General features: G+C 49.0%; 1 pseudogene; it reads left to right on the top strand.

The window, feature by feature from the left end:
• The first annotated feature begins 14,771 nt into the window (after window positions 1–14,771).
• LOC125538192 (adenylate isopentenyltransferase pseudogene) lies at window positions 14,772–16,496 on the top strand (annotated as a pseudogene).
• Window positions 16,497–26,717: the final 10,221 nt, after the last annotated feature.

The raw sequence follows: 26,717 nt of genomic DNA, 5'->3' as shown, positions 1-26,717 counted from the left end.
TTACCTTGACCAGAATCTTGAAGGTGAGTGAGGGTTGAGTTATACCTGGCCATTCCTCGGGCCGGGCCAACCAAAGCCCGACGCAAAAAACCCAGGCCCGAGCCCGGCCCATCACACTAAAAGCCCGTCGGGCCTCGGGCCACGGGCCGGGCCTCTTCCTTAAATGGCAAAATCGACCGGCCCGGGCTTCGGGCTCAAAACCTAGGCCCGAGCCCGGCCCATGGACAAGGTCGGGCCGGGCCGGGCTGGGCTGCCCATGGCCAGGACTAGGGTTGAGCTCCTAGTCCAGTAAAATACTGAATGTTGTTTTATTGTGAATGGTTGACAGGGAAGAAATGCCATTTAGGAACCTGTAGGGATCTTGGTAAGAGTAATTGAGTAAACATGGTTAGGTGATTACGGAGTTTTACGAGGCTGTGAGTTTTGAAGAATTCTTTAAAAAGCAATCCCAAGTTTTACGAGGCTGTGAGTTTTGAGCTCCTATTTGTAACTCATATTTGCTATGTCCGGTTAGGTAATTACGGAATTTTAAGAGAAGGACGTGGGCAAGATAATCTATGGATTTGTCTCAATGAAAACGAAGGCGAGCAAGAAAACTGAACGTTCTGAATGTAGATTGGAGACAGAGAAGCTCGTAGCGATGCATTCCTGGCTCTATCGCCACGATAAAGGTTACTGAATTCTGCTTACCACCAGAGTTGCTGCAGTGCAGGTCATCAAGCGAGCACCCCTACAGAGACTCGAGAGTTATCTGCTCCGATCAAGCCCCCCTAGAGATATATAGTACCTTTTCTTTCTGGAACAGAGACGACAAAGGGAGCCGATGATAAAGCGGGTGGCTACGGATCACAAAATCAATTGCCTGGAGAGAACACGGGTCCAAGCACAAGAGGCAGCACAGCGCATGAGTGTCTACTGTCCACTACTAGTAGACGGCAGTGCTGAGTGCTCCTCCTACCCACTGATCGCCGGCTTAACTTTGTGCGCATTGTGTGATGTTCCGAGATGGAGCCAGCCTTCCCCAGGGACATGCCAACGCATCCAGATGACGGCTGCCCCCACTGGCCCGACTCAACCACTTATACTAAGACCGGCCGGCCTCATCCGGATCATATATGGTTGACCAGTTCCATCAATCTTCTTCTTCCAGTTGGCACTCCTCTGTTTTATAATGCGCGCTTCTCTTTCCATGTCTTTTCTTCTTCTGTGGAGAGTCAATGGTGTTCTTGACTGGATAATTCGTCTTCCAAAATAAACAAACATGTAGGTACGAGCTGTCGTTGATAGGCGTTTTTGGTATGCTTAACTAAGTGGCCAATCATTTCCGACCGGAGTCTTAGCCTCTCATTTTATATACTTGTAAGAGCATCTACAACCAGGCGCCCTAAACCCGTATCATATATTTGGACGGGCCGCCCGGTCACTGACCGGTCATGAAAATTCGATCCAGACGGGCGCTTCAAACAGGCCCCAAACGCGTAGGCTAACTGACACCCCTTATATCCATCCCAAACATAAGGTGGATATGAGAGCGCCCAGACACGTCCGCCACGTCGGACTAATGTCGGGGTCCCACGTGGAATCACCTAGAAACTCGGCGGTCCGAAGTTTGTTTCCTCCGTCGGACCGATGTCGCCGTGTGTCGTCACTCCGGCGGGCCACGTAGTGCCTAGCCCGGCTATTTAAGCCGACCATCGGCACCTCCCCCGTCCGCCACCACTAGTACTCATGCCCACACGTCGCTGGATAAGGGGCTATCCATTTCTAACGTTGGAGCGGCCGCAACAACTCCTTAAGCAGATCCGGGCAAGGCGCGAAGCCCGGAACTCCGCGGGGCTACCTTCGGATGCAGTAGATCCGGAGGAGAAGGAGGTTGAGGAGCATGTGGGGGACGCTGGGGACGTGGATCTGCAAGCGGAGCAGCAGACCATCCTCGATTTCCTCCGCTCATAGTCGGATGCGAAGGCCAGACGCTGTCGCCGACAGAAGATGAAGGCGCAGCATGCCGCGGAGGAGGAGGAGATGCTCGCCTACATGGATATGGCCGAGCAAGAGAAGGGCCGGAGCCCTCCTACACGCCCATCCACCCGGTGCTCGGCACCTACGACGTGGTCAGCTCCGACGGTGAAGCTTAGCTAGGGTAGTGCGTAGGATTTCTTTTGCATGCTTTGCATGGATTTAAGGGTTGAAATATGAGAGACTCAGATGCAGAGTAGCTAGTTTGAGACGTGACCGGTCACTGTCCGCGGACGCACCCGGTCGCGTCCGCAGGCGTTTGAAGGATCGAATTTGTCAAGTCCAATTATAGATGCTCTAATTACTGGTAAAGTAAACAACTACCAGTACTATAGGGGATCAGCACAACTAGAAAGAGACAAGGATGGCCAAACTATGGGGCCTATCATCTTTTCAAGCGTGATCCCAAGACCGCATCTCGCCTTATTTTCAAGTGTCAGCTTCTCTGTGCGGATTTGGAACATGATCAAACTTTGGCCTGGTTGGCATGACCTTAACCACGCTTCTTGGTAGTGCGTCGATTCTGTCTTTGAGTGGTTCAAATGCTGTTTCTCTGTGCGGATTTGGAATATGATCAAACTTTGGCTCGGTTGGCATGGCCTCAACCCCACTTCCTGGCAGCGCTTCGACTCTATCTTTGATGGTGGGAGGCAGTCTCTCTGACCGCAATGCTACCTTTCTAAATCCACCGCTTCAATCCTTGTGCTGGTATATTCAAAAAATTTGAAACAAGCGTAATGCTAGGGTCTTCCGGAACAGGCTCACTATGCCTACCACTATCTTCTCCCACATTAAGAAAGAAGCAACGCTTGTCTGTACTTAAACCGCTTGCCCTTGATAGTGAAATATCGCAAACCTTTAGCCAGTTTTCTTCTTCTTCTAAATAATGCCCTCAGAAGGATAATCTAGACTATATACTTTACCAATCAGCTAAATCGGTCACGCTAGCTCCAACTTGGTTCAAAAGCTTGTGCATCTTCTTTTCTAATAGATGAGTGCCAGTGTACGCTCGACACTTGAGGGAATGATGGCCACAGTTAACTAGGCAAAGCGATCTATTGCCGTCACAAGCCATTAGCAAATAGCAACTTCCATATTCTAATCCGGGCACGCTTGGCTTGGCCTAGCTGCTTGCATCGATGCACATATACTATACTACTAGCATAACACCGGACACTTGTCAGATAAATATTGCTATTTACGAGACATGACGGTGCATGCAAAATTACAAAGTAATGGCTTCAACTGCAGCCCGCACGCACGCATGCGTACGTGACATCGATCCATCGATCGGTTAGCTAAATATATAACTACTCAAAACTTCAAAAGGAAGAAAATATCTGCAACTTTTGTCATCTTAACTGAATTACGCATGCGTGATGCAGACGTGAGACTTAGATACGTACCGGAAATTATTATTCAATCCGACATGTAATTTTAGTTTGTTCCGTGTGCTTGTCGTTAACAAGAGCTTTCACCATCCCATCAAATAATAAAAATGAAGAACGAAGAGCTGCTTTCAGCAAGTGGAAGCTAGGGCAAATGCTACATTGCTACGTACGTCGAATAGATTCATATATCTATCAATCTATCTATCTATCTATCTATTCTGGATATGTGCGTATCGACCCGTGTAAACTTTGAGCTGGTGATCACAATAATATATGGTGTACCAAACATTTCCCGAAAATAATTTGTGTGTGGTTGGACTGGAGCTGTACGTACCCGGTGTTAGAAAGTTATGTTTAAGTTTTCCTTACCTCCACTTTGTAATCTCAACCAACATATCCTCTATTTCTCTCTCTCTCGTAGTTATCCTCTGTACCGACCTGATCTCATACGATGAGTCTCTCGTCTTGTACGCCAAGGCATGGCTATTTGCCACACATCAATATAAATCAAATGCGGCTCCTCATCGAGGAGTAGGAACGCTTCCTAATTTAATATGGTATCAGAGCCACCTCTTTCAAATACATCTAGCCACAACAAAATCACAAACCACAACCGCCGCCGCCGTCGCCATGTCTTCCTCGTCGTCCGCCTCCCTCAACCTCGGGTCGCCACCGACGGAGAAGCTTGCGAGAGGAAACTTCATCCTCTGGAAGGCACAAGTCCTCCCAGCCCTGCGAGGCGCGCAGGTGACGGGTCTACTGGACAACAGCGACGCAGCTCCGCCCAAGATGGTGGAAGCCGCGCAGGCAGACAAGACTACGGCCATGGCGCCGAACCCCCAGTATGCGACCTGGATTGCCAAAGATCAACAGGTGCTCTCGTATCTATTGAACTCCATGACTCCAGAAATACCTGCACAGGTCATCGGGAAGGACTCCACCTTCGAGTTGTGGACTGCGGTGACAGCCATCTTCGCCTCCCAATCGCAGTCTCGGATCACAAATCTGAGAATTGCGATCACCAACACCAAGAAAGGCACCATGTCAAGCTCTGCCTTCATGGCCAAGATGAAGAGTCTCGGCGACGAGCTAGTAGCCGCCGGACGTCCCGTCTCTGATCCGGAGATGGTGGACTATATCCTGGCAGGGCTAGACCGTGACTATGATCCTGTAGTTGCGGCGATCGGTGCCATCAAGAACACAATCACCCCCGATGACCTCTTTGCCCAAATCTCTGCGTTTGATCGGAGATTGGAGATGTTGGGCGATACTTCCTCTGGTGGCTTTCACACTTCTGCAAACGCTGCCTACAGAGGCCGCGGCCAAGCCCGAGGGAAACCCTACCGTGGGCGAGGCACAAGGGGGCGCGGCCGTGGAGATCGGCAGCCGTCTCCTGCTCGCGGTGGGAACAGCTACAGAGGACGCCAGCGACAGAACCAACCTCAACAGGCGTGTGATCAGCAGCAGCGCGACAACCCCGAGTGCCAGATATGCCTCAAATATCATCCAGGGGGCACGGCTCTGTTGGTGGCGCTATGAAGATGGAGAGCCAGAAGAGAAGGCGACGCATGCAGCCACCTACGGCGTAGATACCAACTGGTACGCCGACACGGGAGCCACAAACCATATCACAGGAGAACTTGATCAGCTGACGATGCGGGAGAAGTACAACGGAGGCGATCAAATCCACACGGCAAGCGGTTCTGGTATGGAAATAACACATATTGGTAGTTCAATTGTTAAAAACCCCATTAAAAACTTGCATCTGAAAAATATTCTACATGTTCCTGAAGCAGCAAAAAGTCTTCTTTCTGTTCATCGATTCACTCGTGATAATCATGTTCTCATAGAGTTTCATCCCTATTTTTTCTTGGTTAAGGATCTGGCCACCCGGAGAATCATTCTTAGAGGACGGTGTGTGGGAGGTCTCTACCCACTCATATCATCATCATCATCATCCGCGTCAAATAAACAAGCGTATCTCGTCGTCAAGCCATCTTCAGCAAAGTGGCACAGTCGCTTGGGTCATCCGTCCTCAGTAGTTGTTAGACATGTCCTTAGCAAAAATAAGCTCCCCTATGAGCCTAGTGTCGAGTCAGTTTGCGATCCGTGTCAACAAGCAAAAAGTCATCAATTGCCTTACCCTGTGTCTACCAGTGTGTCCACTGCACCTTTGCAACTCATATTTTCAGATGTATGGGGGCCAGCCCCCACTTCTGTTGGTAGATTTTCCTATTATGTAAGTTTTATTGATGACTATAGTAAATTTACTTGGATTTACCTGTTAAAGAAAAGATCTGATGTATTCCAAGTTTTCATCAATTTTCAAAACCTTGTTGAACGCAAACTGAGCTCCAAAATTATTGCTATGCAAACAGACTGGGGAGGTGAGTATGAGAAACTCAATTCATTCTTCCAAAAACTTGGCATCTCTCATCATGTTTCTTGCCCTCACGCTCACCAACAAAACGGGTCTGCTGAAAGAAAGCACCGTCACATTGTTGACGTAGGGCTTGCGTTACTAGCTAATGCATCCATGCCACTTAAGTTCTGGGATGAAGCTTTCTTAACTGCTACATATCTCATCGACTTGCTCCCTAGCAAAGTCATCAAGCTTGAAACACCCATCACACGAATCCTTGGCATAACACCAGATTACGCATCACTTCGCATCTTTGGTTGTGCATATTGGCCGAACCTTCGACCTTACAATACACGCAAACTCGCCTTTCGTTCAAAGAGGTGTGTTTTCTTAGGGTATAGTCCCATGCACAAAGGAGTCAAGTGCTTGGATGTCCCTACAGGACGAGTCTATATCCCGCGAGATGTTGTATTTGATGAGTCCATCTTTCCTTTTGCATCTTTACATCCCAACACCGGTGCCCTGCTTCGAAAGGAAATTCTCCTCCTTCCTGAAAATCTCCGGAGTTTTGATCAAGGGGGAGACAATTGCACTAATCAATATGATGATAATATTGCTAGCACTAGTTCTGCTCTTGTTCCTGTGCAGGTTGGCAGTGAAAACGGTGCACAAAATGATGTACAGGATGATCAAAACGAGGGGTTATTTCATGTGCCGCAAGAAGACGAAATTGGCGCTGAAAACGGAGCTGATCTAGCGACGCCAGCAACTCCTGTGCGCCTGTCAGCCTCGGATCGCGGGACGCAGTCGTCCTCGGATCGTGGTCCTGGCGGGCGCGGGCGCACTTCCTCATCCAGCCAGCCTCGCGCCGCCACGTCACAGGCAGGCGGGGCCGTATCGCCCTCGTGCTCCACGCCACGGTCCCGCGCCTCGCCCAGCCAGCCTCGCATCGCCACGTCATCAGCAGGCGGGGCCGCATCGCCCTGGTGCTCCGCGCCGCGATTCCCCTGCATGCATGCACCAGGTGGAGCGGGATCTTCTGCATCCGTAGATCCTGTGGATACTCGAGTGATTCATGGAGACGGGGCCACACCGGACTCTACAGAATCATCTGCATCAACGCCGTTGGGATCTTCTGTAGCCGATTCTCTGGTGTAACATGAACAGCCGGTGGTGTCTACACGTGTCATGACGCGTCTACAGAAAGGTATTAAAAATCCAAAAATACGTACTGATGGCACAATACCGTATGGCATGTTGTGTATCTCAGGTGAACCAACAACGTTGAATGAGGCACTTGATGATCCAAGGTGGAAGAAAGCCATGGATGAAGAATACTCAGCACTCATGAAAAATAAAACTTGGCATCTCGTACCAGATCAGAGAGGTAAAATATTATTGATTGTAAATGGGTGTACAGAGTTAAAAAGAAGGCAGATGGAACCATTCACAGGTATAAGGCACGTCTGGTTGCAAAAGGATTTAAACAGCGCTATGGTATAGATTATGAAGATACCTTTAGCCCTGTTGTAAAAGCTGCTACAATAAGACTTGTTCTAGCTATTGCTGTATCCAGGGGATGGAGTTTGCGTCAGCTGGATGTAAAGAATGCGTTTTTGCATGGTGTTCTGGAAGAGGAAGTCTACATGAGACAGCCACCTGGGTATGTGAGTAAGAAAACACCACATTATGTATGCAAACTTGACAAGTCACTTTATGGATTAAAATAGGCACCTAGAGCATGGTACTCTAGGTTGAGCACTCAATTAAGATGTCTTGGTTTCTTTGCATCAAGGGCTGATACATCATTGTTTATTTACAGCAAGGCAAGAGTAGTCATTTTTCTGCTCATCTATGTTGATGATATTATTGTTGCAAGTTCATCACAAGATGCTACTAATGCCTTTCTGCATGATCTAAGCTCAGAATTTTCCTTAAAGGATTTAGGAGATTTGCACTTCTTTCTAGGTATTGAGGTTAATAAAACTCAAGATGGTATAGTGTTGAATCAAGAGAAATATGCCAATGAGCTTCTGGCTCGTATGGGAATGAAGAACTGTAAGCCTGCACTTACTCCATTGTCCTCTTCAGAAAAACTTTCAGCTTATGAAGGAGAGCCCCTTCAAGAGGTGGAAAGCACAAGGTACAGAAGCACTGTTGGAGCATTACAATACTTGACACTTACACGTCCAGATATTTCATTTGCTGTTAACAAAGTTTGTCAGTATTTACATGCTCCTACCACTGCACATTGGTTAGCTGTCAAGAGAATTGTGAGATATGTAAAGCATACTGTAAGCTTAGGCCTTAACTTCAGACGTTCCAATTCTACACTTGTCAGTGCATTCTCTGATGCTGATTGGGCAGGCTGTAGTGATGACAGAAAATCAACTGGAGGCTTTGCAGTATTCTTTGGATGCAATCTCATATCTTGGTGTGCAAGAAAACAGGCAACAGTATCAAGGTCAAGTACAGAGGCTGAGTATAAATCTTTGGCTAATGCCACTGCAGAAATCATTTGGCTGGAATCACTACTTGAGGAACTGGGAGTTAAGCTGAATTGTGTCTCATGTCTTTGGTGTGACAACTTGGGTGCAACATACTTATCTGCAAATCCTGTATTTCATGCCAGAACAAAACATATTGAAATTGATTTTCATTTTGTGCGTGAAAGGGTTGCAGATAAGAAACTTGAGATACGATTCATTCCGTCCAAAGATCAAGTAGCTGATGGATTCACCAAGGCGCTACCAACAAAACCGTTTGAAGAGTTCAAGAGGAATTTGAACCTAGGATAGTTGAGATTAAGGAGGGTGTTAGAAAATTATGTTTAAGTTTTCCTTATCTCCACTTTGTAATCTCAACCAACATATCCTCTCTTTCTCTCTCTCGTAGTTATCCTCTGTACCGACCTGATCTCATACGATGGGTCTCTCGTCTTGTACGCCAAGGCATGGCCATTTGCCACACATCAATATAAACCAAACGCGGCTCCTCATCGAGGAGTAGGAACGCTTCCTAACTTAACACCCGGATCTTGGCCGCTTTCACGGCCGGGACGATGTTCTGTTTAGTCGACGGAAATCATGCTCCAACAACACCACCACCAACAACAAAGGTGAAATCCTGATAAGACATCCATATATAGTTGAGTCAAGGCAGAGAAATTATTTTTCTAAAACGTGTCTCAGTGATAGTCACGTGAGCGACGATCCTGCAACGAGAAGAAATTGACATTCACATCTCGATTCCATTCCATATTGGATTGGCCGCACAAAACAAATTGGGCCGCAAGGAATCATAGCCATTGTACTCCCTTTTTGGCGATGCGTGCTTTAGCACTTGGATCCATGGCTAAAAAGCAGCACATGCATAAATACCATGCACCATATTCTCTATTACTGATGAACATGAAAGCAAGGCCTAGCTACATCGGTGATCGCATCATATCTCTCGCTTTTCGTATGATCGGATCCGTGTACGGGCACGGTCTTTCCACATGAATTTTGGTACTAGCATAATTTGTTTGCCGAACACCACAAAATATTCCCCGCATGCACGCGTAGATGTCCCACTCTGGAGATTTTTAGCAGTGCTTAACTACTTACGCCTCCTTTGGTTTAGAGGAATTTCATAGGAATTCTAAAGAATAAGATTCTTATAGAATTTTTTTCTTTAGAGCCCTTTGGTTCATAGGAATGGATTCCTATTCCTACATAGGATTGGTTCCTATCCTCCACATTTTATAGGAAAATAAAAAAGAGCCTAAACTCAATGGAAAAATTCCTTTGGTGTTAACCAAATGACATTTTGTTTCCTATTCCTACTCATAGGATTTGAGATACATGTCATCTCATTTCCTACAAGATTTCTATTCCTATGATAATCCTATCCTATGAACCAAAAGAGGCCTAAATTTGTGGCGTATGAACACTTGCATTCTCTCTTCACGACTAATTATGTACTACGCGCATTTTGACTGTGTACCCTACCTAATTCATAGTAGCGGTACTAGATTGCCTCCAGGTTCCAACTTGGAGGGCTTTTTGACCCTGGCTTTGGTGTTATTCGCTCGCATGTATAGATGCTACCTCTTCTCTCCTTTTCCTGCCAGATATCGATACCGTGCTAGATATGCCCAATTTGGTTTCCAGCCAAGTTTACGTAAAATTTTCAAATGTTCTCCGCGTGACGGACGCTGCTTCTTGCAAGTGCGGTAGTACGTACCATGTGTTTGTCGGCCCTCGAAAGGTCAACAGGCACAAGTCCTCGCATATCTCGTCTTGCTACTTGCATCATCATCTTGTATGATGCAGTAGAATGAATTACTACCTAATATTCCACTTTATAGGAGGGTTTATTTTGTCACCGTCGTGCAAGTAAAGCAGTATACTAGTATACTCTAAATTAAAACAATAACCACGGCACTCGTGCAGTCCCATGGTTTTAAATTTCAGTTCGAGAAATATTTCAGCACCCACCGAAATTACTGAATTTCAGTGTTTTCGGTTTGCATTTCAGCCAAAGGACTGAAAGACTCACTTGAAATTCAAAAAAAATTGACAATATTTGAATTCTTGTGTACAACTGAAATGACTGATATATTTTGGCCGAAACGTAAATATGCCAGAGCCTACTAAAATTATTGAAATTCATGGAAATCTCATTGAAAGTGAAAACGACGTGCTAATGTGAAAGAAACACTCCGGTACAAGCTAGGGTCGGACCACCAGTAGAATCAGAGGCTCTGGGACTTGTCTTGCGTAGCACAAGTGCAGAACACATGGGCATAGGCATGGGCATGGCCGAGAGCCCGCGTGGCCCGGACCCCCGGTGAGCGTACCACCCAGAGGACGAGGACGAGAAGCAGCACGATACCCTTCGAAACACCTGTTCCGTCGGAGGCATCTCCTTGATGAAAGCTGAGAAAGCTGACCACATACCACTGCCAGAGCCAGAGCCGGAGCCAAGAAAGGTTGAAAGGGGTCAGTGCTACTCCCTCCCTTCCTAAATAGATGACCCAACTTTGTACTAAATTTAGTATAAAGTTGGGTCATCTATTTTAAAACGGAGGGAGTAGCTAGGAGAGCCTAGGGAGTGTTGTAGCAGTACTACTAGCTGGCAATGGCTTCCGATCGGGAAAAGGCTTGGCCATACTCGGATGGGAGTAGGGGTAGAGTAGATCGTCGCCGATCCACCAGTAAAACTTCCCCCCTCCCTGACTGAGTGCCTGCCTTGCTGCGGCTGCGGCCTACGGGTGCAAGATTTACTTTCATCTTTTTCAACTAAACGGGTGCAACAATGAATAGGGGCTGGGCATCCACGTGAATGAATGAATGACTGTGTAGTGTAGCGTAGCGTGGTGTCCTGGGAAAACACGAAGTGATGGGTCCGTGCGTAGCGTAGCATCGTTCCGGGGGCTCGTCGGAGGAGCCCAGATTCTTCCACGCTTGCTTTCTTGGGCAACTTTTCCCTCCGCCGTGCGCCGGCCGGCCTGCCGCGTGCAGCGAGCCTCAGAAGGATAGGCATCTACGGGCTTCTGCACGCCGGTCAATGGCCAGCCGGCCTGCTCTGTTGAACGCACGGAATCCGAAGCCTCCTGCACGCCCTCACGATTCCCTTCTTTGGATCGCCCGCCGTCGGAAAAGCGACTACTCATCGTGGAGTAGTAACTTTTGTTACTGCCGTGTTGATGTGCCTTTTTTTGTGGGGACTGCCGTGTTGATGTTATAGTCTCTTTTTGTGTCAATTCGTGCTCTTCATCTGGGCTCCTCACCGAATTTTGTCCAGTAGATGGTTTAAATTTTTTTGTTACTCAACATTGTATCCACGGACTTTTGCCAAAAAGAAAAAAACAATTGTATCCACGGACATAAAGTCGAGCGGGGAGGTATTCTCTTTCATAAAAAGAACCACAAACAAAAAAAGTTAAGCAAGCAGGCGAACTGAGTCACTGAGTGTAGCTCGGATGGTTAGGTTCCTTGTGGTGGAACCAACCTACCACGGTTCAAATGCTAGACCTGGCTTTGGTGGTTGCATTTTTCTGGATTTAATTTAGGCCTTCCAGCGATGCGCGCTCAGTGAGAGTAAAGTTTTCCGACGACCATGAAGGCGTTTGTTGCAAGTTCGTCAATCCAAAGATGGTGTGCCGGCTTTAGTATCAGAGGTGATCATAGGGGTAGGGTGTGTGTGCTCGTGTTCATATGGTTTGAGTGTATGCGTGTGTATGTGAGCGTATGCGTTTGTACTATGTTAAGAAAAAAAATCGAGCAGGGGTCAGTGATAGTTTTCTTCGACCAAGCGATAGAAACACTGAAATAAAATACTTACCCGATGATCGTAAACAAATGGTATGTTTTTATATCAAATCAACTGTTGTTTAAAGGAAAATGTCAAAAGTTGATACTCATACCTGTTCACAACGCCTAATGACGAACAAATCAAATGCAAGGTCCCCAGGATATGTCCTCGAGAGCCAGGTGGGCAACTTTCAACCTAAGTTAGCCTTTTCCTCTCTGAAAACACGTCGATTCCTCTCATTATGTGCATTTCACACGACTTATGAATTAGACAAGCACTGCGCATGTGCATAAGGTTATTGTTAGCGTGATTTAGAGCCACCTCCAACCAAACATCAATCAATGGAAGGTGCCAATGATGCAACACAAAAGGAGTTGATAGTGCGCCCATGTGAGAACGGCCCGCTAAACCTCCCTAGTAAATGGGCAATCTCTACACAAAATAGGAGGCGGTCTCGAAGCCCTAGGGTAAGATTGATCATATAGAGGGTCATCCACTCGTAACCAGCATAGATATCATAAGGATCCTGTTGTGCAAGAAAGGCAAGAGAAGAACTTTCATTTGGGTCAAAACACAGAGCCCTCCAAACTAGAGTTGGCGAGGACCGTGCGGGGGCAACCAGGAAGACATTATGTCAAGATTTAACTTTGACTAACGGTTAACCTGATTATTTATGAAATGTTTGATACCAAACCGACACTATTTTTCTTCCCGTGGGGGAGAAGAGTTTTTAAGTGTCTTTAAAAAAAGTACATATTGCATTGCATGACAAACGATTGATCAAAGATTAATACAAGAAATTTGTGTGTCTTATACTTTTAGGTGCAAGGTTTAGTATTTTCAAGTCTTGTGCATGTACAGTCTGAAGAAACGTGCGGGTCTCTGTATTTCTAGATGTGCGGGTTAGTATTTTTTTCCTTGTATTTCTAGATTGAGGGATAAGTAGCATTTCCAAGACTTTTACGGGTAAATGCATGCAAAGTCTACTCCGTATTTTTTTTCTTTTACGCGGGAGAATAGTTTTTCGGCTCTTTTTTCTCTCAACATACAAAATACACGTATTTGTTGCATAATCAATGCTTGACCTACATTAAAAAAAATCAATCCTTGAGCAAACACGAACGAAGAAACGTGCCTTGTATTTCTACTAGAAGACTAGATGGAGTAGAAAGACTGGACAGACCATAGATGCAGGGATAAGTATTTCTGAAGACTTGTACTACGTGTACAATCTTCCCTTAAGAAACGTGGGATAAGTATTTTCGGTCCTTACATTTCTACTACTACTAGATGAAGAGATAAGTATTTTTTCCAAGACATGTAGGGGCCAGAATTAAGAGCACCGCCAGGGGAACGTAGGCAGAACGGAAAGGTTGCCCAGACAGACTTATGCGAATCCACCCACCAGTGGCAAGCGAGGGTCGTCGGAGAATTTGGACCTCGGCGGTGGAGGATGTGATACGATCCGCCGGTGGACCATTGTAGCCAGGTCAAAGGCAACACAACACAAACGGTATCCATCACCGTCACCGACCGACCGACCGACCGACGGCGAGAACCCAGCCAGGAGCCAACCAGCCGAGGAGGCCGCACCGCTCGACGGTGCGTTGCCTTTGCTTGCACCGCAAACAAAGCCAAGCAAGGCGAGCGTTGGCTGTCGCGCTCGGGATGGCGGGAAAACGGGCGGCGTGTTGCGGTGCAAACGCGGGAGACCGAATGCGAGGCCGACCCGGCCGGGGAAAGCGGCGACCTCCATGCCAACTTGGGCTCGAACCGAACGAAATTCCGTCGGGACCGCCCGTGGCGCAGGCACGCGGACCCGACACGACGCCAGTGGGGCGCCACCCAAGTCACGCAGGCACGCGCGCCGTAGGTTCGCCGAATCCAACGCCGCACCGCAGGCACGCCGGGCGGGGACATCCGTGCCGTGCCGTGCGTCCGTGCGCGCTCTCGCCGGGAACAGGCGAGGCCGGTTAAACAACTCCGGCCGGCCGCCCGGCGGGACATGCGACACCGGCCACCGCACGCCCTGGATGGAATGTTCCCGCTTATTTTAACTGGTGGCAGTACGTTTTGTTGGTATCTTCTCCCTCCCCGCCCGGGTCACGAGCACAGAAGCTGCCCGCATGGCCCGGCCGCAATAATAACCAAAACATGACAGAGCGATGTGTTTTTGTTTTGTTTTCTAGGTTAAGATCCCCGATGCGTACTGCTGGCTTGTCACGACGCTGTCCCCGAAGCAAAACTCTCCCTAACACTGTCCCCTCCATCCATCCATCCCTTTGTCTGACACCGCCGCCGGCCGCTGTCCAGTCTTTTTTCTTTTCTTTTTCTGAAGCTCGCTGTCCAGTCTTTCGGTGTATATATACACGGACGCACGAACACGACCCAGCAGCCGTGGCATCCAATCCACAACAGCCCCATCCCATCCCATCCCATCCATCTCCCCTGCAAAACCCCCAAAACCAAACGCAACGCCCCTGGCTGGGCTGGAGGGAAAATCGCCGGGAAAGCAGCAAGATCGGGCGGGTGCGCGCGCGGCAAAAGCAAAAAATCAAACGCCAGGTGCGCGCTAAATCAAACCCGGAAGCGGAGATTAGGCGAGCGAGTTTCGATCTGCGCGTCCAGGGCTGTGAGGGGGCGGCGTATTTAGCAAAGGACAAAACAGGGTGATTCCCGGCTAATCAGGATCCGTCGAGGCCCCTGGCTGCCGCATTAGCCACATGAACACCCTCGCTAATCGGGTTATTACCACCACCGTCACCACCGTCGCGCGCGGAGGCGGAGGACGACCGCCTGCCACTTCCCGCCGCCGCCCATTGCGGATCTGGCGCGCCGCGGCAATGAGCTCTTCCTCCTCTTGTTCGTCCTCCTCCTCCAGCGGCGGCGGATCGGGGTGGGGGGAGGAGGGGGAGAGGGCGAGGACGCGGCTGGTGGTGATCGTCGGCGCCACGGGCACCGGGAAGACCAAGCTGTCCATCGACGCGGCGCGGGAGCTGCGCGGCGAGGTCGTCAACGCCGACAAGATCCAGCTCTACGAAGGCCTCGACGTCACCACCAACAAGGTGCCGCTCGCCGACCGCCGCGGCGTCGAGCACCACCTGCTCGGCGCCGTCCCCCCCGAGGCCGGCGCGCTCCCGCCGTCCTCCTTCCGCTCCCTCGGCGCCGCCAAGGTCGCCTCGATCGCGGCCAGGGGGCTGCTGCCCGTCGTAGCCGGCGGGTCCAACTCCCTCATCCACGCCCTCCTCGCCGACCTCCCCGACGACGACGGCGCCGCGCTCCCCGAGGACCCCTTCTCCCTCGACCGCCGCTACCGCCCCGCGCTCCGGTACCCGTGCTGCCTCCTCTGGGTGGACGTGGAGGAGGCGCTCCTCGCCGAGTACCTGGACCGGCGCGTGGACGACATGGTGGGCGCCGGCATGGTGGAGGAGCTGCGGGAGTACTTCGCCGCCACCACCGCCGCGGAGCGCGCCGCGCACGCCCCCGGGCTGGGCAAGGCCATCGGGGTGCCGGAGCTGGGCGAGTACCTCGCCGGGCGCAGGAGCTTCCGCGCGGCCGTGGACGACATCAAGGCCAACACCCGGCGCCTCGCCGCCGCGCAGGTGTGCAAGATCCGGCGCATGGCCGACGGCTGGGGCTGGCCCGTGCGCCGCCTCGACGCCTCCGCCACCATCCGCGCGCGGCTCGCCGGGGCCGGCCCGGCCGCCGAGTCGGCGTCCTGGGAGCGCGACGTCCGCGGCCCCGGCCTCGCCGCCATCCGCGCCTTCCTCGCCGACCAAACCTGCTCGCACGGCGATGACGCCACCGCCATCGCCATCGCCAAGGGCGTGGACGAGCCGGCGCCGCTGCTGATGCGGCTGCCGCGGATGCAATGCTGCGACATGGTGGTGTGAGCCGCTGCCGCTGGTGCGTTTCTGGGCGAGAGAGACGGACGGAAGGGGGGCTTTGGGGGAGGAGGGTTTTGACCGCCGATTTTTGCAGAGGGTCCCGGCGGCGCCCGCCCTCCGACACCGCCCGGTGGGGCCACGCGCACCGAGAATCCGAGATCGACAGCAGAGAGAGAGAGGAGAAGAGAGAGAGAGATAGGCTAGTGTAAAAAGTGACAGCAGGAGGAGGGCTTGTGTGTAAGTTAATTACTTACAGTACTGATTACTGAACTGAACCGAAGGGTGAGTGAGTGAGTGAATTCTTTTCTTCTTCTTGATTGGGAGAGTTGGAGTATTTGTTTCGTCTGCTTCTCAACCGCACCACTGTACGTATGCATGTATGTGATGTATGTAGGCAGTCGTCATGTACTGCCACCACTCATCACTAATCCACTCCGCTCCGTTCAAATTTTGAAACATATATGGGACCCTAGCCACACCACACACGGGTAGAGTCTGGAACCTCCCAAAGGCGCAGCTAAACCGCACCGGAACCATCCATCCACCACCTGCTCCATCATTTGTGAACCGGTGACGAAATGCTGTGCGTATGATGTGGCGATGCGCTTTGAGGAGGAGGAGGAGGAGGGAAAGAGCGTGGCGTGGCCGGGTGGCATTGCATGCCATGGTGGACTCTTGACGTGTCCCGTCCAATTCTGGCAGTTGGGATGATTGGCTGGCCATGCTTACTGTGTGACCCACTGCTGATTAGGGGGGAGGAGGGAATGCGTTGGCCGTGTGTATTGGTAGGTGCATACGCACGCGCCCGGTGTTCTTGCTGTTGCCAGCTAGGAAAACACGCAGGCCAAACCCGGTCTTCTCTCTCGCGCGCGCGCGTCACTGGTGACTGACTGGCTGGCTGGCTGGCTGCCTCCGGAAGCCCGGGTCCGGTCAGGAACCCCAAAAGCATGCAGCCAGCCGGAGGACCCGATGGACGGCGTCCGAGGACACGGGAGATGGTTCTCATGCACGGCACACGTACCGTGCAGTGCAGTGCCGGCGACCAACACGGCTCAAGTATTTTGCACCACGCGTCTTATCAAAGTAGTATTTGTACTGTGCTACTGTACGAGCGACAGAGTGATTGTGTTGTGTCGTTTCTATGCGCTGTACGCGGGTCTACTCTGGTCCAGTGTCGCGCACTGCTGCGGTACGGCGCGGAGCTATTTCATGCAACTAGTAAGCTGGCACACATGAAACTCATATGCATATTGAATTCTGAATCCATATTCTAGAAATTTAATAAAACACAATGACTATAATGTCTGATGATCCCTGGCTGTTTAAAGGTCATATAGTAAAGAAATTTAATACAAAGCCCATCAATGCTTGAAGAGTCGCAAGCTTGATCAGTGTGTCGGTTTTTAGGACCATTTTTGCCCCCATTCTGAGTTTCTCTCATCTCCTGGAGTGCAACATTCATGAACAAGAAATGAAGGAAAATTAAGATTTTTTTTTGTATGACATGGATGGCATGCAAGCGGCAAGCCATACTTTCTCTAAGTTAATCTTAGTTCTGGCCAGATTAACCATGAATGAAACCTGTCCTATCAACATACAGTTTATTGCATAATAAAAGGAAAAAATATAATATTTTATTTTCTTGACACAGATCTCATCAATGAAAAAGCCATGCTTTTATTACTCTCTATTACTAAATCATGTAGTGTTTATAGGGTCAGCCTGTTTGAGCATCCTCTACTTTTTCTTCTTTTCTTTCTTTGCCATTAGAGTATGGTGATTGTTGCATCCCAAGTACGGGAAGGGCCTAAATGATCATATCATGATGTGAATATTTAATATGCACATATAAGATGCTATTAGATAGCAGACAATATATGTTCACTTCTGTTTAAAAAAATACCAGCATTATCACACATTTAATCGAGATAGCATAAATACCTATATAGTATTCTCATGTATGTTTCCGAACTAACCTGCACTTTAAGGCCATATTTACCAGCATGTAGGAGATCAGCTCTAGAGAAATGCCACTTCAATGCATCGGAAACAGGATGTTGAAATGAACAACAATACCTAGCAAACTCTATACATAACATGCCTGCTGTATTTGGCTCCTGAACTTTAGCCCCTCCTCCGTCCATTTTAGAGTCCCCATTCCTAAAAGCAAAACATTTCATACATGAAAATCTTATATGTCTCCAAGGGATAGTGGTAACCACAAGGAAAAGTGAGAAATTTATTGTATGTGCTAAAAGTGCTTTGTAAGTAGAATTAATAAATGGTGCAGATCTCTAACTCATAATTGGGAACCTAGAATACTCGCCGATGAGTGTTTGTATGGCATCAAGGGACGAATAAGGTCAGGGGCTAAGGCAGGTGGTCGAGGATTGAACCTGATCTTGCCTGTCATCTGATTCTATGACTCTCGGGGCTGAGCATCCCCATGCCTTCTGCTTAACCGTATCCTTGTCTGTGCCATGCAGTTTACGCAGCTCAGCTCGAGGAACACAACCGTTAATTCCCTCTATCAATGGAATAATACGCAACCTGTGTATTCACGGAAAAAATTAATCTCTTCTTTTTATTACCATCTAGATGTTCTAACCAAATTGAATAAAATGTAGGAGCAAGCTAGCGCTCTTTATACAGTAGTTAAGCACGCAAAATGCACATCTTGACTACTATAAATACAAAAAATATAAATTGTAAGTGTTAGGAGTGTAAAAAATACATATGCGTTTAGACTAAAAATAACCTCTCTAGAATTATGCCAGCCTATGTGTCATGCTTATAGGTGAAATACGTACATGGCCAGCCACAGGATAATGCAAGAGATTGTCCATCACTTTCATAATAAAATGCTCGGTTGTACCGAGTGCAAATTTTTTTTACCTATATGACATATTAATGATCTATCATCAAAAGATTCAGGCAGGTCAATGAGGTCATGTATGAAGGAAATATGCCCTAGAGGCAATAATAAAGTTATTATTTATTTTCTTATTTCATGATCAATGTTTATTATTCATGCTAGAATTGTATTAACCGGAAACATAATACATGTGTGAATACATAGACAAACAGAGTGTCACTAGTATGCCTTTACTTGACTAGCTCGTTAATCAAAGATGATTATGTTTCCTAACCATAGACAAAGAGTTGTTATTTGATTAACAGGATCACATCATTAGGAGAATGATGTGATTGACTTGACCCATTCCGTTAGCTTAGCACTCGATCGTTTAGTATGTTGCTATTGCTTTCTTCATGACTTATACATGTTCCTATGACTATGAGATTATGCAACTCCCGTTTACCGGAGGAACACTTTGTGTGCTACCAAACGTCACAACGTAACTGGGTGATTATAAAGGAGCTCTACAGGTGTCTCCAAAGGTACATGTTGGGTTGGCGTATTTCGAGATTAGGATTTGTCACTCCGATTGTCGGAGAGGTATCTCTGGGCCCTCTCGGTAATGCACATCACATAAGCCTTGCAAGCATTGCAACTAATGAGTTAGTTGCGAGATGATGTATTACGGAACGAGTAAAGAGACTTGCCGGTAACGAGATTGAACTAGGTATTGAGATACCGACGATCGAATCTCGGGCAAGTAACATACCGATGACAAAGGGAACAACGTATGTTGTTATGCGGTCTGACCGATAAAGATCTTCGTAGAATATGTAGGAGCCAATATGAGCATCCAGGTTCCGCTATTGGTTATTGACCGGAGACGTGTCTCGGTCATGTCTACATTGTTCTCGAACCCGTAGGGTCCGCACACTTAAGGTTTCGATGACAGTTATATTATGAGTTTATGAGTTTTGATGTACCGAAGGAGTTCGGAGTCCCGGATGAGATCGGGGACATGACGAGGAGTCTCAAAATGGTCGAGACATAAAGATTGATATATTGGACGGCTATATTCGGACACCAGAAGTGTTCCGGGTGATTTCGGAGAAAACCGGAGTGCCGGAGGGTTACCGGAACCCCCCCGGGAGAAGTAATGGGCCTTATGGGCCCTAGTGGAGAGAGAGGGGCGGCCAGGGTGGGCCGCGCCCCCCCTCCCCCTCTGGTCCGAATTGGACTAGGAGAGGGGGGGGGCGGCGCCCCCCTTTCCTTCTCCCTCTCCCCCTTCCTTTCCCCCTCCTAGTAGGAGTAGGAAAGAGGGGAGTCCTACTCCTACTAGGAGGAGGACTCCTCCTCCTTGGCGCGCCCTAGGGCCGGCCGGCCTCCTCCCCTTTCTCCTTTATATACGGGGGCAGGGGGCACCCCTAGACACACAAGTTGATCCACGTGATCGTTTTCTTAGCCGTGTGCGGTGCCCCCTTCCACCATACTCCTCGATAATATTGTAACGGTGCTTAGGCGAAGCCCTGCGACGGTAGAACATCAAGATCGTCACCACGCCATCGTGCTGACAGAACTCTTCCCCGACACTTTGCTGGATCGGAGTCCGGGGATCGTCATCGAGCTGAACGTGTGCTAAAACTCGGAGGTGTCGTAGTTTCGGTGCTTGATCGGTCGGGCCGTGAAGACGTACGACTACATCAACCGCGTTGTCATAACGCTTCCGCTGTCAGTCTATGAGGGTACGTAGATCACACTCTCCCCTCTCGTTGCTATGCATCACCATGATCTTGCGTGTGCGTAGGAATTTTTTTGAAATTACTACGTTCCCCAACAATGTATACCAGGTTGCCACCAATAGACGATCGCCTAGGCTTCTTGGTTTATCCTTTTCCTTCAAAAGCTCCACATAGTCACCTGTCGGAAGAACACTTCAGTATACCAAAAAATGAGTTAACGTATTTATAGTTAAACATCCCTTCATGATCATCTATTCACTTATTAGATTTAAGAAAAATACTCAGATGAGTATTAGATCAATACTTTGCAACCACAACTGAATTGGCATTGCCATCATCATTGTTGCAGACCTGCAGTCCTCATGCAATCACACACACCACCGTCATCACAATGACATTCAAGCCATGGTAACTGTGTTGGTCGATGCCATTATTCTGGTTTCGTGTTTACAGAATACAATACATACCATCTCGTTGAACCAACATATTCTATCAGAACTAAATATTTTCATTTACGGATCTTCTCGAAAGAGAAGCACACCTTTACTTCCCCTTCATTCTTTCACAATAGAGACATAGAACAAATACATGTTAGATGGTGAAACAAACACAGTTAAGAGATAAGAGGAAGTACATATACAGATCATGTGTCCGTGACTCTACTCAGCACAAAAGCATTTCAGAATTGGAAAGCAGATTCATAAAACTGGAACACATCATTAACAGGAAGAAATCAACCAGCAACAAACTTATATATTCAATGAGTTAGGTGCATAGTAAAATGTTGGTAATCCATATTTTAACACTTGGCCTACATATCCTTTTATCGTAGTGTACTTTAGGCCTTGTTTTTAATCCTTTTCTATTGTTCTTGTGCATTGTTTTTTTAAATCGCATGTCATAAAGATAAGCAAGGAATATTGTTGAGGATATAACTACTAAGGGTAAACCGCCCAGGAGGGGCCGGTTCACCTTCACCTATACTGAAGCCCAAGGAAACCCAGAAGATGGCGCTTTATGGATGAGGCTTAGAGGCCCGGAGCCCGCAGGCGATTTAGGGCCCATGATAGTAAACCGCCATGATTGTATAAGCTTGCATTGTAAGATAAGAAAGAAGAGACCGAGGCGGACACTTGTATGAGCCAGCCTCGGGACTCTGTAGACCGGCTGGGGTCCTCCTGAGTATATAAAGGGGTGACCCGGCGGCGGTTCAGGGACAGAAAACAACAACTCGAGAGCCAGACAAAGCGGATTCGCTCCCCGGCCTTCGAAACCCCAGCAATACCAATCACAACTAGACGTAGGCTTTTACCTTCATTGAAGGGGCCGAACTAGTATAAAATTCCCGTGTCCCCTTGTTCGGTTTAACCCCTTCAAGCTAACCCATAGCGATGGCTCCACGACTAAGTCCTTTCATGAGGACATCTGCCGTGACAATTCCACGACAGTTGGCGCCCACCGTGGGGCTATCGCACGGTGGTTTGGAGTTCTTGAAGGGCGGCTTCGATGGACTCAAGGGATACGCCGTGGGCCGGATGACGAAAAGTTGCCATGGAAAGCTCTACATCGACAACGCAGGATGGGGTCCCGAGGCCGATTCAATCAAATACGGGTACCGGGTCCCCTTTGGTGGGATTCACGTCTTCATCGGCAAGATCGGTGAACCGGCCCCCGAGCCGGGCACCTGCACCGACATCATCGAAACGGCTCGGCGTGCAAGTTCTTCACCGGTTCAGCCCGAGGCAAGGCATGTTTTCGTAGGTGTCGTCCATGGTTCGGGGTACGAGGAGGAACCGGTCTCCGACGGAGAAACCATAGTCCGCAGCGGTGACGAGTCTTCTGGAGAAACCGAATCGCTTTACCAGTTGCAGGACGGCCGGATTGAGGGAGGATCCGAGGGCAACAGTATTCTGGATTCCCCTGGTCTGCCAAACCGGGCCGCCATCTTCATGGTCGGCACACGACCAGCGCCTTATTCATCTACCGCAGCAGCAATGCTCTCCGTTTCAACGATGGCCACGCCGGCAGGGGCAGGAAGCTCGACGCCGCCTCCGGCCCAAGTCTTGTATGATTTTTTTGACACTCTAGCGGCACTGATGTCCATGGAGGTAGACGAAGCAGCCAGGGATCAGCATGATGCATAGATTCTAAAGGTGAAAGATCAGATAGCCCAGGCTAAAGCGGACCTGGCAGCAGAGAATGCTAGTATGGCCACAGAGCGGGCCGAGTTGGAAGCACAGGCTTATCGGATTAGACTGGATCAGAATGCTTCAGAAGAGGTCATGAGAAGAAGGTACCGATCACGTCTCCCGTCGATTTATGAGCCGCAGAATCTTTTCAACACGCCAGGTGCAGGAGCTGGTAACCAACCCGCGCCAAACCGGGCGGGGGCACCGGAAGCAGGAGCACCGGTTCAGCCACACGCAACAGACCTGCCTCGCCAGAACAACATTGTATAACGCCGCCCGGGCATTATTCCAACCCGTTGGATAATATTGTGGCCGCCGCTTCGCGCCTGGCGGCTCTCCCAACCGACGGCGAATCACCAGTGGAAGTGGAAGCGCGTCGGGCCAGGGATCTCCTTCACACAGGACTGAATCAACAGCAAGCGTATTCACACAGCCGTGAGAGGATTCATTCCACTCCCCGTCCAAGCCGGAGTTACAGCAGACACGTGGAAGACGAACCAGCCATGTCTAGTAGTGTGCGCCACCGAGATTCGCCACGGGGGAACAACCCGGCCGGGGGAGGTGCTAATGCGCAAGATGTTGTGGACCACGGCCACGCACGACGGGAGGCCGAGTTGACAGCTCGACACGAAGCACGACAACATACTACGGTTCACCCCACTGCCTCTGTGGAGCCAGGGGTAATGTTCAGTTCCCTAGGGGTACCATGTTTAACTCCCGCATTGCGTAATGTGCGATTGCCCAAGGATTTCAAGGGACCTCGTAAGGTACCAAATTACACCGCCGATTTGCAGCCAGAGGCGTGGGTGGAGAGCTATGAGATGGCAATGGAGATGTTAGATGTGGATGAGGCGGTATGTGCTAAATATTTCACCATGATGCTGGAAGGAACAACTCGCACTTGGTTGAACAGCTTGCCAACCAACTCTATCGATTCATGGGCCGAATTAAAGCGCCGGTTTATCCAGAACTTCAAGGATACGTGCAAGCAGCCGATGTCGATTGTAGATCTGGCCGCTTGTGTCCAAGAGGAAGGGGAGTCCACGAACCATTGGGTTAAACGGGTCTCGACGATTTTGCATTCATTAGATCGTATTAATGCAGACACCGCAACGTTAGAGGGCAATTGCCGTTTCAAGCCGTTGAAACAGAAGTTGGGAAGGCTCAAACGTCATTGCAACGACATGTCAACACTCATGGCCACTTTAGTTAAGTATGCCGATTCAGATAATACCAAGGATCCGGATTCAGAGGAGGACAAACCGGAGGAGGGAAAGAAGAACGGCAGTGCAAAAGGGCAGCACCACAACCAAGGGGGCCATGGGAATAACAGTAAGCGTAAAGCGGATAATTCAGATTTGGTGGCTAACACAATTATGCAGCATCGCAAAGGTAAACCGCCCCAGCGCAGTGGAGGGATGAATCTGGAGCGTTTGTTAAACCAGCCCTGCCCGAAGCATGGAACCAAGGAGGCCCCTTCAACACATCTTTGGAAGGATTGTCACATAATGAGGGAGTTCAAAAATTCTGATTTATACCGGTATGATCAGGATCCACCGGGCGGTTCAGGCCCAGGTTTCCATGGGGGCGGCGGTTCAAGCTCTGGATTTCAGAACAACCAAGGCCATCAGAACAACCATGGTAATAACTAGCAGAATAGCCAGGGGAATCAGCAACAGTCAGGTTACCAGAGTCACCCCAAGCAATTGAACAACGGACAATATCATGTGTTCACTACCAGCCTGTGCAAGCGGGATCAGAAACTTCACAAGAGGGCAGTCAATACTGTTGAACCGGCCGTACCACATTATCTACGATGGTCGGAGCAGCCTATTGTGTGGAGCAGAGAGGATCACCCGCCCCGGGTTGACAATCCGGGCCAACTAGCCTTGGTGGTAGCGCCTCAGGTGGGGGGCTATAAGTTTACCAAGGTTCTGATGGATGGAGGGAGCAGTATCAACATCCTGTACTATGAGACTTTCCGTCGCATGGGTTTGACAGATAAGAATCTTAAACCATCAAACACTATTTTTCATGGTGTGGTACCAGGTAAATCGGCCTACCCTGTGGGAAAGATTGCTTTGGAAGTTGTGTTTGGAGATGAGCTTGATTCCAGGTCTGAGACTTTGACCTTTGAGGTGGTGAAAATCCAGAGTCCATATCACGCGCTATTTGGACGGCCGGCTTACGCGAAATTCATGGCGAGACACTGTTATGTCTATCTACAACTCAAAATGCCGGGTTATAAGGGGGCGATCATAGTACATGGGAGCCGAAAGATTGCCTTGGATTGCGAGGAAGGTGAAGCGGCCTATGCGGAATCGGTTTGTGCCACAGAGGAGCTGGAATTCTATAAGGACAATGTTGATCCGGCGGATATGACCCCTCTGAAGAAACCTACGACTGAACATGACCCGGCCCTGACATTCAAACCGGCTAATGAGACTAAGCTCATTGACTTCGTCCCTGGTGATTCATCCAAGCAGTTTAGTATCGGTACAAATCTGGATCCGAAATAGGAAAGCGCGCTCATCGAGTTCATCCGTGAGAATTGGGACATCTTTGCATGGAAACCTTCTGACATGCCAGGTGTACCGAGGGAACTCGCTGAGCACACTCTAAATATTGATCCTAAGTTTAAACCGGTCAAGCAGTACCTTCGCCCCTTTAACGAAGAAAGACGCAAGGCCATCGGCGAAGAGGTAGCCCGGCTACTGGCAGCTGGGTTTATTGTCGAAGTGTTTCATCCCGAATGGTTGGCTAATCTGGTGCTTGTTCTTAAGAAAAATGACACTTGGCGTATGTGTGTGGACTACACTGATTTGAATAAAGCTTGCCCGACAGATCCTTTTGCTCTCCCGCGTATTGATCAGATCATTGATGCAACGGCGGGTTGTGAGCGCCTGAGTTTCCTGGATGCTTATTCAGGTTATCATCAGATTAAGATGGCAGTTAAGGACCAGGAGAAGACAGCCTTCATCACTCCCTTTGGAGCCTTCTGCTATGTTTCTATGCCCTTTGGGCTCAAGAGTGCCCAAGCAACCTACCAGCGTTGTGTGCAAAATTGTCTTCATAAGCAGATCAGGCGTAATGTTCATGCCTATGTGGATGACATTGTGGTGAAATCCAGGAAGCAGGAAACCCTGATAAATAATCTCAAGGAGACGTTTGACAATCTTCGGGTTTACAAAATGATGCTCAACCCGGACAAATGCGTTTTTGGTGTTCCAGCAGGCAAATTCTTGGGTTTTCTTGTGTCTAACAGAGGTATTGAGGCAAATCCGGAAAAAATCAAAGCAATCACATCCTTCGCTAAACTGGCATGTATCAATGATGTTCAGCGTCTGGCGGGCCGGATTGCAGCCCTCAGCCGATTTATTAGCTGTTTGGGAGAGAAGGCGATTCCCCTGTATCAGATGTTGAAGAAAACAGATAAATTCGTCTGGAGTGACGCCGCCGATGCGGCATTCGAGGAATTGAAGCGGCAGCTAGCTGAACCGTCAGTCCTCGCTACTCCAGTGGATAATGAACCTCTATTGTTGTACGTGGCTGCCAATGCCCGAGCGGTCAGTGTGGCGATTGTGGTTGATCGTAAGGAGGCTGGAAAAGAATATCCGGTTCAACGACCAGTTTATTATATCAGTGAAGTACTGATCGAATCAAAGCAAAGATATCCGCATTGGCAGAAGCTAGTGTATGGAGTTTTTATGGCAAGTAGGAAACTCAAGCAATATTTTCAAGGCCATCCTATTACAGTGGTTAGTTCTGCTCCCTTGGGCGATATAATCCAGAATAGAGAGGTAACTGGCTGGGTTGCGAAGTGGGCGATCGAGCTTGGTCCCCATGGTTTGAAGTATACACCCCGAACAGCCATCAAATCTCAGGCACTTGTGGACTTCATCAATGATTGGACCGAGTTACAGGCACCAGAAGACAAACCGAACAATACATACTGGACCATTCACTTTGATGGATC

Source organism: Triticum urartu, chromosome 1A (genome assembly GCF_056163025.1).
Source record: "Triticum urartu cultivar PI428250 chromosome 1A, HENAU_Tu73, whole genome shotgun sequence".
NCBI lineage: Eukaryota > Viridiplantae > Streptophyta > Magnoliopsida > Poales > Poaceae > Triticum > Triticum urartu.
The sequence above is the reverse complement of the archived record's forward strand: the minus strand, read 5'-3'. Positions and strand labels throughout refer to the sequence as shown.